This window comes from Cibotium barometz, chromosome 35, assembly GCF_041138505.1.
Source record: "Cibotium barometz isolate CiBa-2024 chromosome 35, ASM4113850v1, whole genome shotgun sequence".
NCBI lineage: Eukaryota > Viridiplantae > Streptophyta > Polypodiopsida > Cyatheales > Cibotiaceae > Cibotium > Cibotium barometz.
The window spans coordinates 24,669,086-24,684,008 of record NC_141080.1 but is presented as its reverse complement, the minus strand read 5'-3'; positions in this window follow the sequence as shown (position 1 = coordinate 24,684,008).

Below are 14,923 nucleotides of genomic sequence, written 5' to 3'. Positions count from 1 at the left end.
TACTCGAATTCTAAGCGTATTCATACTATTTCAATTTAATTAATAAAACTCCAATGATTGGAGCCTACCCCATCCGGCCCATGGGTTAGCCCCACCACCCAACCACTAGAATCTGTAGAACTAGACAATTACTCACCCACCCATAATTGAATGCCTTTCTTAACTTTTGCTTTCGAATACAGATATGCACACACTCCTCTTTAAAACTTTAACATATAAAATAATCCATTGACAAACAGTTATTGGTTACAGATATCGTAACTCAAAAATTCCATCTAGTCCCTTGTTTCTCAAAAAACAGTATCACTCTGGACTCTCCGTTGAGACCAACTGGTTAGCAAACGAGATCCAGTAACAGATTACAATAATCATTTCGTCCATCATACATATCTTCCATGACATATGCATGGGTGTCATACGTACTGCAAGCCCGTGCATCTCCTGGTCAGAACCCTCCAGGATCCTCCTTAGGTGTCCTGGTACTTCACTCAGGGACCGCTTCGTTGGCCCTCGCCCATCGTTATAAAATACTCTAAGAGAGAAATTTCTATCATTTTATATTCACCATTTTTTAACCATACCGAGGCCGTCCTTTGAACACTCCCCGCCAGCTGTTGCAACCAAACTTCCCTTAAAAAAACATATACCAAATGCTCCCTCCAGCATTCTGGCATAAGACACTCCTTTAAAAAAACAAGGTTTCTATGCAAGTTTTCAATTTGATTTTCTTTTGAATACAAGGAGTATTTCTTGAATCAGTATCCCCAGAACTCCTTGATCGGAATTCTGAATTTCATACCAGAATTCCTCGAATTCTATAACCTTGATTCACAGATCAAATCGAAGGATCTCAAACTTAGTTTCAGATTTGGCAGGAGTTTTGAGTGTATTTTTCTAAACTGGTCACACCTTCTTTCCTCCAAAATTGACGAAAGAGTTTGGTCTTGGTCATAATCTGATTCAAGCTTCGAGTCGGATAAGATTTTTCCTGAATTATCTTTCTCGAAAAGGTTTGATAATTCAATTACTATTTTACTGAATTTATTTCTTTGAATATTCACTTAACTGATTTCTAAATTAGTTACGAATTCCAATGAGGAATAAATTAATCATTTATCTAAATATTTCGATCTTGATAGATTTCTTGAATTTTCTTTTTACAATCCGTGTGAATATAAAATGATAGAAATTTCTCTCTTAGAGTATTTAATTATTCATTTATCAAATACTCATAGAATTTAAGCATAGAATTTAATAGAATTCTAATTTTGATATAAAAAATCTTTATGCATCTATTTATGCATAAAAATCAACTTCAATGGGAATAACACTTTTATTTAAAAAATCCTTTTATGCATCTATTTATGCATAAAATTAAATTTAATAGGAATAACACTTTTAAAATCAAAATAATTTCTTTATGCATCTATTTATGCATAAAAATTAATTTTTATAAGAATAATATTTTTATAATTAAAAAAATCCTTTATGCATCTTTCTATGCATAAAAAACAAATTTAATAAGAATAACACTTTTGTAATAAAAAAAGTTCCTTTATGCATCTTTCTATGCATAGAAAATAAATTTAATAAGAATAACACTTTTGTAATAAAAAAAATTCCTTTATGCATCTTTCTATGCATAGAAATCAAATTTAATAAGAATAACACTTTTGTAATAAAAAATTTCTTTTATGCATCTTTCTATGCATAAAAATCAAATTTAATAAGAATAACACTTTTATAATAAAAAATTCCTTTATGCATCTTTCTATGCATAGAAAGCAAATTTAATAATTAATATCAGTGATATCCATGCATATTCATAGGTGAATATGTACATGGAGTAATTAGAATATTTCTTTTAAATGCAAAAATGGTGGGAATCACTCTTTTGGAATAACATAAAAACAAACTTTCTTTTTGGCAAAATTTTGAAAAATTTTGCCATAACCTCCTTTTTTTGTATGGCTGACCATTTCTCATTTTTATCTTTCTTCACTTAACTTAATTAACCCAATTTAGAATTATAAAACTCTAATCTACATAATTTTCTAAATTCAAGAGAGTGAATAATTAATCACTTAGTTAATCTTTTTAGGATTAAGAAAGGTTGGAATGTAAAGAAGAGAAGGGGTGGCCTTTTCATCAAAGGCATAGCATTTGAATTTAATTCAATCATTTGCAAAACATAAAAATCAAGAAAACCATAGATTTTTCATGAAAATTCGTAAACAAAGTAAGAAAATTAGCTTACATGGAGATTGTAAGCTCTCCTTTGGCTTGAGGGATTGAGGATTCTACTCTTGGTTGAAGCAATAGTGGCCACCAATTCACTTTGGAGAGGATTAGGACAAAAACAATTGAATTATTAAAAAATTCAATGTAGATGGCTCAGGACGGGAGAGTAACAGTGCATAAACACCATTAAGCTTTTACAAAGGGGGAGGCTTCTATTTATAGGAAAAAGTGAGCCTCTAACCAAGCAAACTGATTCTAGAATTTTCTAGATCAGTTTGGTCAATTTCTGACCATTTTTGGGTCATTTCAGCTTACTTTTTGGATTTAGATTTGAAACAGGAGAGAGGAAAGATAAAAATATCTCATTTTATTGATTGAAAATTGGGGGTAATGATGAGAAAAAGGCACCTACTTCATGAGGGGAGATCCCCACATTGAGGTGTCAAAATTCAAATTTTTAATTCTTTTCTTTGGTCCTTTGTCCACTCTTCATCTTATGTGAGCATTTACTCATTTTTGGGAGGGGGGTTCTTTTATTCTTCAATTTATCTCCTCCCTACATTTGGATTAATCTCATTGACCTGTCAAACCTTTGTTTGGACCTTAATCGAAAATTTTCTGAAAACAAGGGCCCTTACGCTAAGGTCTTTTGTGCACATTATAATTTATTTCTAATGCACCTTAGGAATTTCTTTTTAAATTTCTGTTTCAGTTGAATTTATTTTAATAAAAAGGAATATTTTCCCATCCAAAGATATCTAAAAACTGAATTACCTCTCTCTAGAATATTTTCTCACTCTAGGCCAAAACAGGTAGAAACAAGATCTTTTATTATTCTGAAAAGGGGATTGATTACAGGGGAAGAAACTAGACATCTTGAGGGACTGGGGAGGAAAGATACACTATGCTATTTGCATTTTGATTTATTTGCCAACCACCTCGGCCTCTTTGGCTCCCCCTACCTCTAGACTGGCCTCTTCCACCCTGTGTATGATTACTGTTGTGAATCATTGGACTATTGTTGTCCAAAATTCTAATTTCCTTGTCGGCCACCACCTTGGCTTCAAGCACCCTCTACCTAAATTAGAGTAGAAGGCCTATTCTGATGTGTTCTTGCTTTGTGAAGAATAATCCTCACCTAAAGCCTTTTCTTCTATGATTAGCATAGATATCAAGTCCCAAAAGTTGGAATTATTCTCCCTGACTACAATGGAGGTCTTGAATGGCTTGTACTCTTTGCCAAGTCCATTTAGACAGACATTCACCAAATCATCGTCCTCTAGTGATACATTGATAGACCCAAGGGATTCAACAATACCCTTGATCTTTTAGGCATATTCATTGATGGACATGCTTCTCTTTCCCCCACAGCATGCAACTCTTACTTTAACTGCAACTTCCTTGCCTTTGTGTTAGTAAACCAGATTCTGCCATGCAACTGCTAGAGTGTTTGCATCTTGTATGTGTCCTATTATAGTGTCTGTGACACTAATTATTGAAAGCCAGTACATAACTTTTCTTGCACCCTAATTCCAATCCTTAAATACCTTTATATCTACAAGAGTGGCATTCTCCTTAGATAACTCTGGAGGCTTCTCATTGTCTTCTTCTACGTAATCCCAAAATCCTTTACCCATTAGGAAATTGGTCATTCTGAACTTCCAGGCATGGAAGTTATTCTTATCCAACTTCTCACTAACAATTTGATTAATTCTGTCAGACATGTTTTCTTGCAGCAATCAAATAACTTGCAAACAAACAACTTCTGTATGCAATGTGTGATACAACAGTGTCTCATGTAACTACTGCAGCACAGCTTGTGTGTAACCAAATGTGACCAGAGTACATGTACATACACCCAGAAAACCCTATTTGCAATTCCAAAATGCACTACTGCAGTGCAAAAACTAGATTTCGAGCAGAAATAGTTCTCTATTAGAACTTCCACAAAATTATCGAAATACCCTCTGCAGTGATGAAACGGGGCCCGTAAGGTGCCCAAGACATGAATCTCCTCAAAAAAATGCTGCCTAAAAAGATAGTATACCTGCCCTTTAGCTCCGCTCCCGTGAAGACATCTCCTCAATCAGAGATGTGTAGCTCCCAAAGTTACTGAGGGTGTGTTGTATCTAAACCAAGAAGGGGAAAGAGATGATGGTACTCTTACCCATGTAGCACCGCTTTCTTCCTTGCTTGTTCTTGCCTCCTTAGCTCTCACACGGACCAGTCTCTGATACCATGAAGAGAATGTGGGGGAGAGGGAGAGCTTCAAACCCTAGCAAGCAAACACACACACACACACAAGAGAGAGCAAGACACGAGAGAGAGATGGATAACTAAATTTTCTTCTATCTTCTTCTTCTCTACTCAACCAACATAACATAAAGATAAGAGTAGTTGTTGTTTTGCTGATTTCTCGGGGAGCAGAACATCTTCTTTTGAGTGCACACCCCTTGAGGGCAGTAGATCAGCAGTCTTTCTGTTCTTCTTCTTCCTCTTTGCTAATTGGTGCAAGGTCACATCCGAGAAAGCTTCTTCAACTACAAGAACAAGAAAATATAAGTGGCCAACACTAGGGACAATGGGGTTAGGTCTTTTCAGATGACTCATAAATAATGCTCACCTTGATAATCAGAACTCTTCCTTTTTGGTGTCCTAGAACGTGTCACACCGTTAGTACAAGATTGCTTGTTTGGAGAGCTTTCTTCTTGCCTCACGGGTGTCAGTTAAGCATTTAGCACACCGTGATCATCAAAACCCTTCTTCTTTGGCATCCTAGAATGAGTCACGTGATTAGTACATGCTTGCCCTCATTCTGCGCTTGCAGTGTGATTGTGTCCACTTGGAGAGATTCTTCCATCATGCCTCATGGGTGACATCTCTCATGTACTCAACTTAGTTCTTAGAGTGTTTTGGTTCATTGTTAACATCGCCCTCCCCTTCTTCCAAGCCAACAATGATAACACTTATTAAATTAATAGTGTGGTCTCGTCATGTGAAAGCATGATGATGTAGATTGAAAAACACTCACTAGGCGTTCTTTCCACACGACATTTGCTCTAGGGTTTCCTCTGTAGGAAGGAGAAGCCTATGGTCCACAATCTCACTCAGATCAACATATTTATGTCTTACTTCTGCCCCTCCTTTTGCCTACTAAAAGACGGTGGTGAAGTACAGTAGCTTGCACATTTTGAAATTCATTGGTGGCAGCAGATCTTTCAAATGATTACAACAAGACATACACAAATTGCTTCAACACATGGTAATTAATCTATGAATTTTGAGGTTGGGAGAGCAAAGCAGGTGATTTGCAACAAAGAGCTTTGCAATGGGTTGATGGTTTGTCTAACTAGTGGATTCCAAATTTATAAGGGTTTTTTACCAGAGGTTTCCAACCGGTTGATAACCATACAATAGGTTGTGATAGTTTACAACCCAATGGGTAAAACCAATTTACAAGTTGACAACGAGTTATATAAGTTGACAACCGATTATCTTAACATTGGTAGTTAACTTAAAAACTGATTCAAAACCATATTATAAATTGGGCCACTTTAATGGTTTTTAAGCCTTATTTTCCAACCCCTTTGAAACCAATTTATGGGTTGGAAGGGTTTATAACCACCACTGGTTGGAAACCAGTTTATAAATTAAGAGCATGACAAATGGAAATTGGCTACTACCAACTTTTTGATAACCGGTTTATAGATTGAGAGTATGAAAAATGGAACTGGATGAAGACAAGTTTATAAGAGAAGGGGCACTTGAAAGGGTTTTGGACTATTGGTTTGAGTCCGCTGACAACCAGTTTATATGTTTGGAGCATACAATAGGTTTTTAATCACTAGATTGACACCCACTGTAATAGCATGGAAGCATTGCAAATGGGTTTCAACCAGTTTCAAACGGACTAGCATATAGCAAGTGCTTAAAGGTGGTATTAACAAATGGCCAACACTACTAATCAAATAAAACTAGTTAAAGATTATAGGTTTCTACCTTTGTTTTCAAGCATGGCATGACCAAGTGGTTTCCTTACCACCATTTTTTGGCTTCTTTTGGGTAAGGCCTAGCTACAACTAACTCCAATGCATTTGCATTTGACTCATACATAAGCATAGAAAAATGCATGGTATGCATGCTTACAAGGTAATATAAACATACCAACAACAACAGACTGGTCCACTCCAAACCCAAGGCCACACCTTGGGCAACTTTTTGTCACAATCAGCATTTTATCCTCATGCATAAAAATATTTGGCGGTTGTGGAATGATCATTGTGCTAGAGTTCTCTAACTTCACACCCATCATGAAAGCTCTACTAGCACCTAATTTCTCCACAACCTCATTCTTGTGGTCCAAATCGGCCTATAAACACAAAAAAAGAGGCAATGAACATGGTATGGACTTTCTTCATACGTAGAAAACACATATACATACCTTTGCTTTTTTCTAGAGCTTATCTAATGACCCAAAGTTTATCTTGAAGCTACTGCTTTGCTTGTTCCTGTGCATCAGGGGGCATATTATTTGATGGATGCATCATGGTGTGGTATTCAATTGTACCTTCAATGCGATGCAAGCTGCACTTTGCCTCCTCTACCTTCCTTGTCACTGTACGAAGAGCCAGTAATGTAGCTTCTTTGCTGCACTCGTTATTCAATAGAATGTCATCCACCAATGTATGTACCTGACCTGAGACCTCTACCTTTTCCTCATATAGGCTACCTTGTGCTAATGGAGTGCACGCGTCTTGAGATAAGGTTACACCACAGCTCCTCATAGATGACATCGACTGTACACCTTCCTCGCACATCCATTGAATTCTTTTTTTTGTGCAATTACCATCGACACTTGTCTTCTTAACAACCTACTCAGCAAAAATGACCCACTTCAAAGGACCTAGACGTAGCCTCGAGCAAATTGAAGGCCCATACAATAGTTTGACGGTGTAGTTTGGTAAATGTATTTGTATAATGTATGCAAGGGTAGATAGTGCTCCTTCTTTGCCATTCACAACATCACCTTCTTGTCTTTCTTGGGGAGCTCAGAAAACACTCTTGGCCATTGCTTTGGTGGCACCTCATTGTGGGAGTCATACGCCTTGCATCCTCCCCCTCAAGATTGAGACCATACACTTTGGAAAAATCTTCTGAAGTCCTACAAAATTATTTCAATGGCTCTGTCTCTAACTTTGGGTGGCAAAACTTGGTGGGTGCCCACTTCTGGCATGCAGAAAACATTGGTTAGACAAGCAAGCACACTCTCCTTGTCTCTCATATATTGAGCTCAAGATCACCAACATCTGTGGAGCTCAATTAGCAGGTTGATTGAGCAATGAGCGATGAAAGAGAGAGAGAGAGAGAGAGAGAGAGAGAGAGAGAGAGAGAGAGAGAGAGAGAGAGATCACTATAGGCAACAACACCTTCTTGTTTGGTCTAGCAAGATAATATGGAGTCTGTTGGCACCACATTGGCACTGAGTGCTCCTGGTCTAGACCTTCCTCTAGCTTCAGCTCTCTCGGACCATGCTCTTGGTCAATCCCAGTCATGCAACACTCCGGCGTGTTGAGATATCGAGCTTATCTAGTGAGGTGGTGGACACTGATGACCCACCTGCTGGGGGATAGGCCCCACACTTACACCACTGACATGGTTGGCGAGATCATGGGTGATATGCGGCCAGTGGGATGACAGGCTGTGACAGCCATTCTAGAGACTGGCATAGTTATAGCGCCAGCTCATTTAGTTGGGGAGAGAGAGAGAGAGAGAGAGAGAGAGAGAGAGAGAGAGAGAGAGAGAGAGAGAGAGAGAGAGAGAGAGAGAGAGAGAGAGAGAAGGCCACCTTTGTATCTTTGCCGCCCGCTGCCCTTTGAGTTAGCCATCGCTGAAGATGCAGACATGTTCTTAAGCAGCTCTATCAGTTGGGGGGGGGAGGGGAAGAGAGGAAGAGAGAAGAGATCTGTTGACTCTGAGTTTTTTGAATAAGACAATGCACATAGAGAATGCTATCAGTGGGGGGGGAGAGGAAGAGAGAAGAGATCTGTTGACTTTAAGCTTTTTCCCAATGTATAATAACTATTGCTATAATGTCAAAAAATGTGTAATTTTAGCATTGTAAGATTCCTCCCTCCAGCTTTTGAGGTGTGCAGGTGTAAAAACCTCCCCTTCTGATCTTATAATTATTCCCCTCTCTGAAATAAAAGAAAGATCATATTTTTTCCTATTTTGGCCTAGAGAGAGAAAATATCTAGAGGGAGGTAATTCAAAATTGAGATATTTTTGGATATAAAAATCCTCCTAGTGTCTAAAATGGTTTCCCCTAAAACAGATATTCAAAAATAAATTTCCAACGTGCAATTGGAATAAATTAAAATCAGGTAAAAAGGACCTTAGCCTAAGGGTCCAGATTTTTTGAGATTTTTGAATTAAGGTTCCTATGGACCAATTAGATTAATCCAAATGTAGGAGGAGATAAATTGAAGAATAAAAGGAAATCCTCCCAAAAATGAGTAAATACTCACATAAGATGAAGAGTTGACTAAGGACAAGGCTATTAGTTAAAAAAAGAAGAGATATTTAGAAGAAATGATGCATTTTTGACACCTCAGTGTGGGGGAATTCCTCTCATGAAGGAGGCACCTATTTTACATGTGTGGCTGAGTTTTAAACTCACAAATAATGAGATATTTTCATCTCTCCTCTCTCCTGCTTCAACTAGATCCAAAAAGTAAGCTAAACTGACCTAAAAATGGTCAAAAATTGACCAAACTGATCTATAAAATTCTAGAATCAATTTGCTTGGTTAGAGGCTCACTTTTTCCTATAAATAAAGCCCCCCCCTTTGTAAATGGTTAATAGTGGTTTATGCACTGTTACTCTACTCCTCCCGAGAGCCAAAAACAGTGAATTTATTGATAATTCATTAGTTTTTGACCATTTCCTCTTCAAAAGAATTGGTGGCCACTCTTGTTGCAAATAAGAGTAGAAAAGTGGAATTTGATTAGTTTAGAATGCTTTAAACCATTTGGGATAAATATAGATGGGAATGAATGGATGGATGGATGGATGGATGCGATGAGAATAGGAGTGACGAGAATGTGAGGTGAATAGATGTGATGAGATGTAATGCGAAGGAGAATAGGAGTGACGAGAATGTGAGGTGAATAGATGTGATGAGATGTAATGCGAAGGAGAATAGGAGTGACGAGAATGTGAGGTGAATAGATGTGATGAGATGTAATGCGAAGGAGATAGATGGGAAAGAATGGATGGATGGATGTGATGAGAATAGAAGTGAGGAGAATGAAAGGTAAATAGATATGATGATATGTGATGCGAATCAGATAAATGTGAATGAATAGATGAGATGTGATGTCATGTGAATCAGGATGTAAATGAATGATATAGGATGTGAATGAATGTGATAACATGTGAATCGAGATATATGAATGAACAATAAGGGACGTGAATGAATGTGTTAGCATGTGAATCGGGATGTCAATGAATGAGTTGTGATGTAAAATGGATATGATAAGATGCGATGTAAACTGGATACATGTTAATGTATGTGAAGTGATGAGATGTATGGGTAGATGCAAGTAGATGTGATCTGATGAGGATAAATGAGGAAATAAGTGATAAGATAGAAAAAGATGTGATTAGATGAGAATGGGAATACTTATAAAATGAATGTGGATTGATGTGTGGGTAATGTGGATTGATGTGGATGGATGATGTGGATTGACGTATGGATGATGTGGATGGATGTGTAGATAATGTGGATTGATGTGGATGATGTGGATGGATGTGATAATGTGGATTGATGTGGATGATGTGGATGGATGTAGAGATGATGTGGATTGATGTGTGGGTAATGTGGATTGATGTGGATGGATGTATGGATGATGTGGATTGATGTGTGGGTAAGGTGGATTGACATGTGGATTGATGTGGATGGATGTATGGATGATGTGGATTTACGTATGGATTGATGTGGATGGATGTATGGAAGATGTGGATGGATGTATGGGTAATGTGGATTGATGTGGATGGATGTATGGAAGATGTGTGGATAATGTGGATTGATGTGGATGATGTGGATGGATATATGGAAGATGTGGATTGATGTGTGGATAATGTGGATTGATGTGGATGGATGTATGGATGATGTGGATTGACATGTGGATTGATGTGGATGGATGTATGGAAGATGTGGATGGATGTGTGGATAATGTGGATTGATGTGGATGGATGTATGGATGATGTGGATTGGTGTGGATGATGTGGATGGATGTATGGATGATGTGGATTGATGTGTGGATGATGCAATTGTATGTGATTTGATGTGGGAAAGATGTGATGTGATAGGGATTGATGAAGAAAAAAAAATTGTGAGAAGATGAGAAAAGATGGGGACTAATGTGAAAGGATGTGGAGTGATGAGAAAAAATGGAAATATTGTTGGAACTGTATTTGTATGTGAAATTTGTTTTTAAATGATTGTTTTATGTCAAGAATGCTGGGGAAGCATTTTGACCGTCTTGTCAATGATGTGGAGACCTATCTGTTAAAGTTGCAACTGTTAACGGAGAGTCAGCGGAGGACGTCTCGCATAGCAAGGTCGGCCAAGGTCTTGACCAGCTTCCTCAGTTTGATTTAAATGGTGAGCTTCCGGTGCAGTGGATGAGGGACCAAGGAAGCGGCCTATGAGTGAAGCGCTAGGTGACCTACGAAGGATCCTAGAGGGTGCTGACCATACGGTGCTCAGGCTCTAGATCGCCGAAGATACCCACACGTATGTCGCGGAAGATATTAGAACAAGGAGTAAGAGTTGTTTTCTGAATTCGGGCATGGATCTGGTTGATTGACCTTGCTGGTCCTCAACGAATGAGTCCATGGCTCTTTTATATGGATCCGTTGGTTGATCTTGCTGATCTTCAATAGAGATTCTATTTTTGATATGTGAATATATTGCCGGTTTACTCTATGAGCTAGGAACTATCAAAAAGGCCCTTGAGTGGATAGGTGGTGAGCGTTCTGGTTGCCAATGATGCCATAGGTACACCGATGAAGGAATGATTGGAAATAAGGATTCAATCGGAGATTTTTAGGATTATGATCAGTGACACAATGGTTTTATTAAAATATTATTTTTAGAAGATGTTGATTCTGTGAAAAAGGCAATTTCATATTGGGTGTGTAAGTGGTGTGACTAGTTTTAAGTTTGCATGAATATCCGGCTAGGGGGCCTCGGAACTCTTTTCCCTAGTACCCGGGACAAAACCTAACCAAATTCTTAATTGGATCCCATCACTACAATGGTTGGGCAGTTGGCTAGGTTGGCTAACCCACAGGGCTGGATGGGGTTAGGGTGGACTGATGGATCCCTAAAATGAGACTCAATTCTGTTTTGGGTCGATAGATGAAGTAAATCCCGCATAAAAATTATTCTATGGAAAAGAATCAACGGGTGTGCCTCTCAATGAGGAAAAAAGAATTGGTCTCTATGATCCAAGTGCAATCTTTTCCTTGATCTAACTTTGATACTACGGGTTTGGTCAAATCAGTTCAGTTAGTTAAGGCTTTTAACTACGTTGGAGAAAAAAATTATCTTGGAGGAATCACCCGTGCTTTCCGGGAAAGGGCAGTTTTTTCGGGTTCGGTTTTTGGAAGAACCGATGGACTAGTCTCTTGTCCGGATATCCGTGGGCGAGGTCCCGAGTGTGGGACCCTACCCCACGCAAGAAGTGCTACTTCCACTGCTAGCACCCTTGAGTTCGTTGCGCAGTGGGCACAAGGGATCTTACAAGCATCATAGAAAGCTTGTTTTACGTAGATAAATTTTGGCTCTTTGATCACTACAACAAATAGAGTTGGGGATCAAAAGTTATGGGTGTCAACAAGTTATGGCTATCTTGGCCGACTTTCTTAAGAAAAATATCAAAAGTTTCTTTTTGCTTTCTACGCTTGGTAAAAAGGAGAGCCAATTGAGCTGAGCTCTAGACAAGGCTATGCATACATGTTGTCAATGGTATGTACTTCAAGCATATCAAATCTTGTGCCCACATTAGACAATGGCAACAACCATTTGTTTCAAGATTGTATAATGATTTTCCTTGACTGAGGTTCACAGGTTCACAAGATCTATCATATGATTTTGGAGCCTTTGATGTGTTTGTTTATTTATTTTGATTTGTATTTGAAGTGTATTCTTCATTAGGGCATTTTATGTTCTTCTATTGGGGTAAAAGCAAACCGATTTACATGAAATTAGAATCTAAGATGTTTAGATTTCATTGCTTTGTTGATCCAAGGATTAGCTTAGCAATTTTCATGGAATCCACTTTGAAAGCATAAGCATTGAGTTCTATTTGTTGAAATATACAAGTGAATAGGGTGTGTGTGGGAACAAGCTCTTGGATAGAGGCTGTAAAAGAGGAGATGTAATTGTGAAAGAACCTGTGAAAAGGTTAGGAGAATCTACTGGGAGAGAATAATGGGTAGCATGAGGGAATTTAGGAGTGTGGAGTTATTCTGGGAGATATTCAGGGAAAAGAGAAGAGGTGGAGAGAATCAGGCAAGAGGTGGAGATATTCAGGGAGTGAATCATGGAGAAATCAATGGGATTTGATGCTTGATGTAAACTCTATAAATTGAGGCATAGCCCTAATGAGAATTTGCTGGTTTTTGAGTATCCATGCCTACATTAATCTATCTGCTAATTATTCACTAATTACGTCTTAATCATTTCTTAATCACTTTGTTAATCATGTTGATTCTAGTGTATGATCCACCATAGCTCATCATTATGCTCAAATTTCAACATGGTATCAGAGCCATGGCTAGAATCAACTAGATTTATGAGCCCATTAGTGAATTAATCAAGATTAGTAAGATAATTAGCAAAAAAAATCAGTTTTAGTGAGTTTTCACTCTTCCCCTTCACCCCCAGCCAGTGGAGGGTCTCTAGCACTTAGCACACTACAAATTAGGTCACAAGCTTCTAGGTCAAGGTAGCTAACATCTCCATCTTCAAGCTCAGCAAGACGGCGAAGCAAACGGCGCAAAAACAAAGCAGAAATCAGTAATTTCGTTGGCGCGTTTTTTCTGGAGGAGAATTGAGATTTCTTCAAGCACAGTTCAAATGTCTTCAATTCCTCTTAGCACAAAGGGTAATCAAGCATGCTCTACAAGCTGGTGAAGACAGAAATCAATTTCATCAAGTCTACAGAGAGATCAAAGCTCTTCATCAAATCTGCAGGTGACTTTGGTAAAACAGAGATTAAGCTTTCATTATTTGCTCAAATCTTGTGTTTCTTGGCTTAATCCTCTACTAGACTCATTGCTATTGATGCCTTTGAAAGCATTTGAGCTCATTTGAAGTGGAAGGCATCAGATCTGGGCTCCCCGCATACTCTGTTTTCTGCACACAAACCAAAGCATTAATTTGCTAATCAATGATTAATCAGTGCTAATCACTGTACTTTGGTGCAATTGAGGGTTCAAATTAACCATTAGGTATCTGATACAGATCCCTATAACTTCAGATTTCAAATCGGAGTTGGTTTGATACTCCAACCATCCCGTACAAATTGGTTACCCTTAATTTAGTGTAATTTCTGGGAAAATTGTGCTGATAAAATTGTGAAAATCATCATTTTGCATTTAACCCTTGGTTAATGCCTGTAAATCTCACTCAAATTCAAGATTATTCACAGCCAGAATTGCATTTGGAATGTGCATGAGAATGAATGCTATACGCATTATGTATTGGGCACATTTTATCAGTGTAAAAATGGGAACAGACACTGCCCTTGTCCAGATTAAGGCAAGTGGTAAGACCTCCCGCATAAATTTGGGTTTGCATTGCATAAAGACCTGACGGACGAGCTCATGGCCCCAGCCATGAAAGAAGAAGAATATCTCTTCCCAAGAAGAGGATCCACACCGAGAAGAAGACCTGAAGGAAGACATGGACACGAGAAGAGAAGCTGCCCCGAGAAGAGAAGCTGCCCCGAGAAGACTGAAAGAAGAGACGGACGCGTGGAGAGATGCGGCCACGAGAAGAAGACTGAAGAAAAGAGAAGATGTGAGGCTCCAAAGAGTGAGGAGCCATGTGAAAATCTCTGAGAGAGAGAGAGAGAGAGAGAGAGAACCCACAACCCAATGTAACTTGCCCCAATAAAGTAAAACCACCTCTGAGCCACCGATGATGTAGGCCACGTGGTAGATGTATGTGTGAGCACTTTAGTCAAGGTCGCGGGCACTTATAGTAGCCTTGGACACATAGAGAGAGAGAGAGTGTCAAGGACTATGGAGTTTAGGGACTTGAGGCACTGGTCGCGGGCTGTCAAGTAAGAGAGAAACTTGATACAGGGTCCAGGTGTGCTGAGATAACTTGAGGGGAGGAGTAGACACTGGTCGCGGACTGCCAAGTAATGGGTGGCAAACTTGGTATAGGGTCTAGGTGTACTAGGATTATTCACTTGAGGGGAGGTGTTGAAATATACAAGTGAATAGGGTGTGTGTGGGAACAAGCTCTTGGATAGAGGCTGTAAAAGAGGAGATGTAATTGTGAAAGAACCTGTGAAAAGGTTAGGAGAATCTACTGGGAGAGAATAATGGGTAGCATGAGGGAATTTAGGAGTGTGGAGTTATTCTGGGAGATATTCAGGGAAAA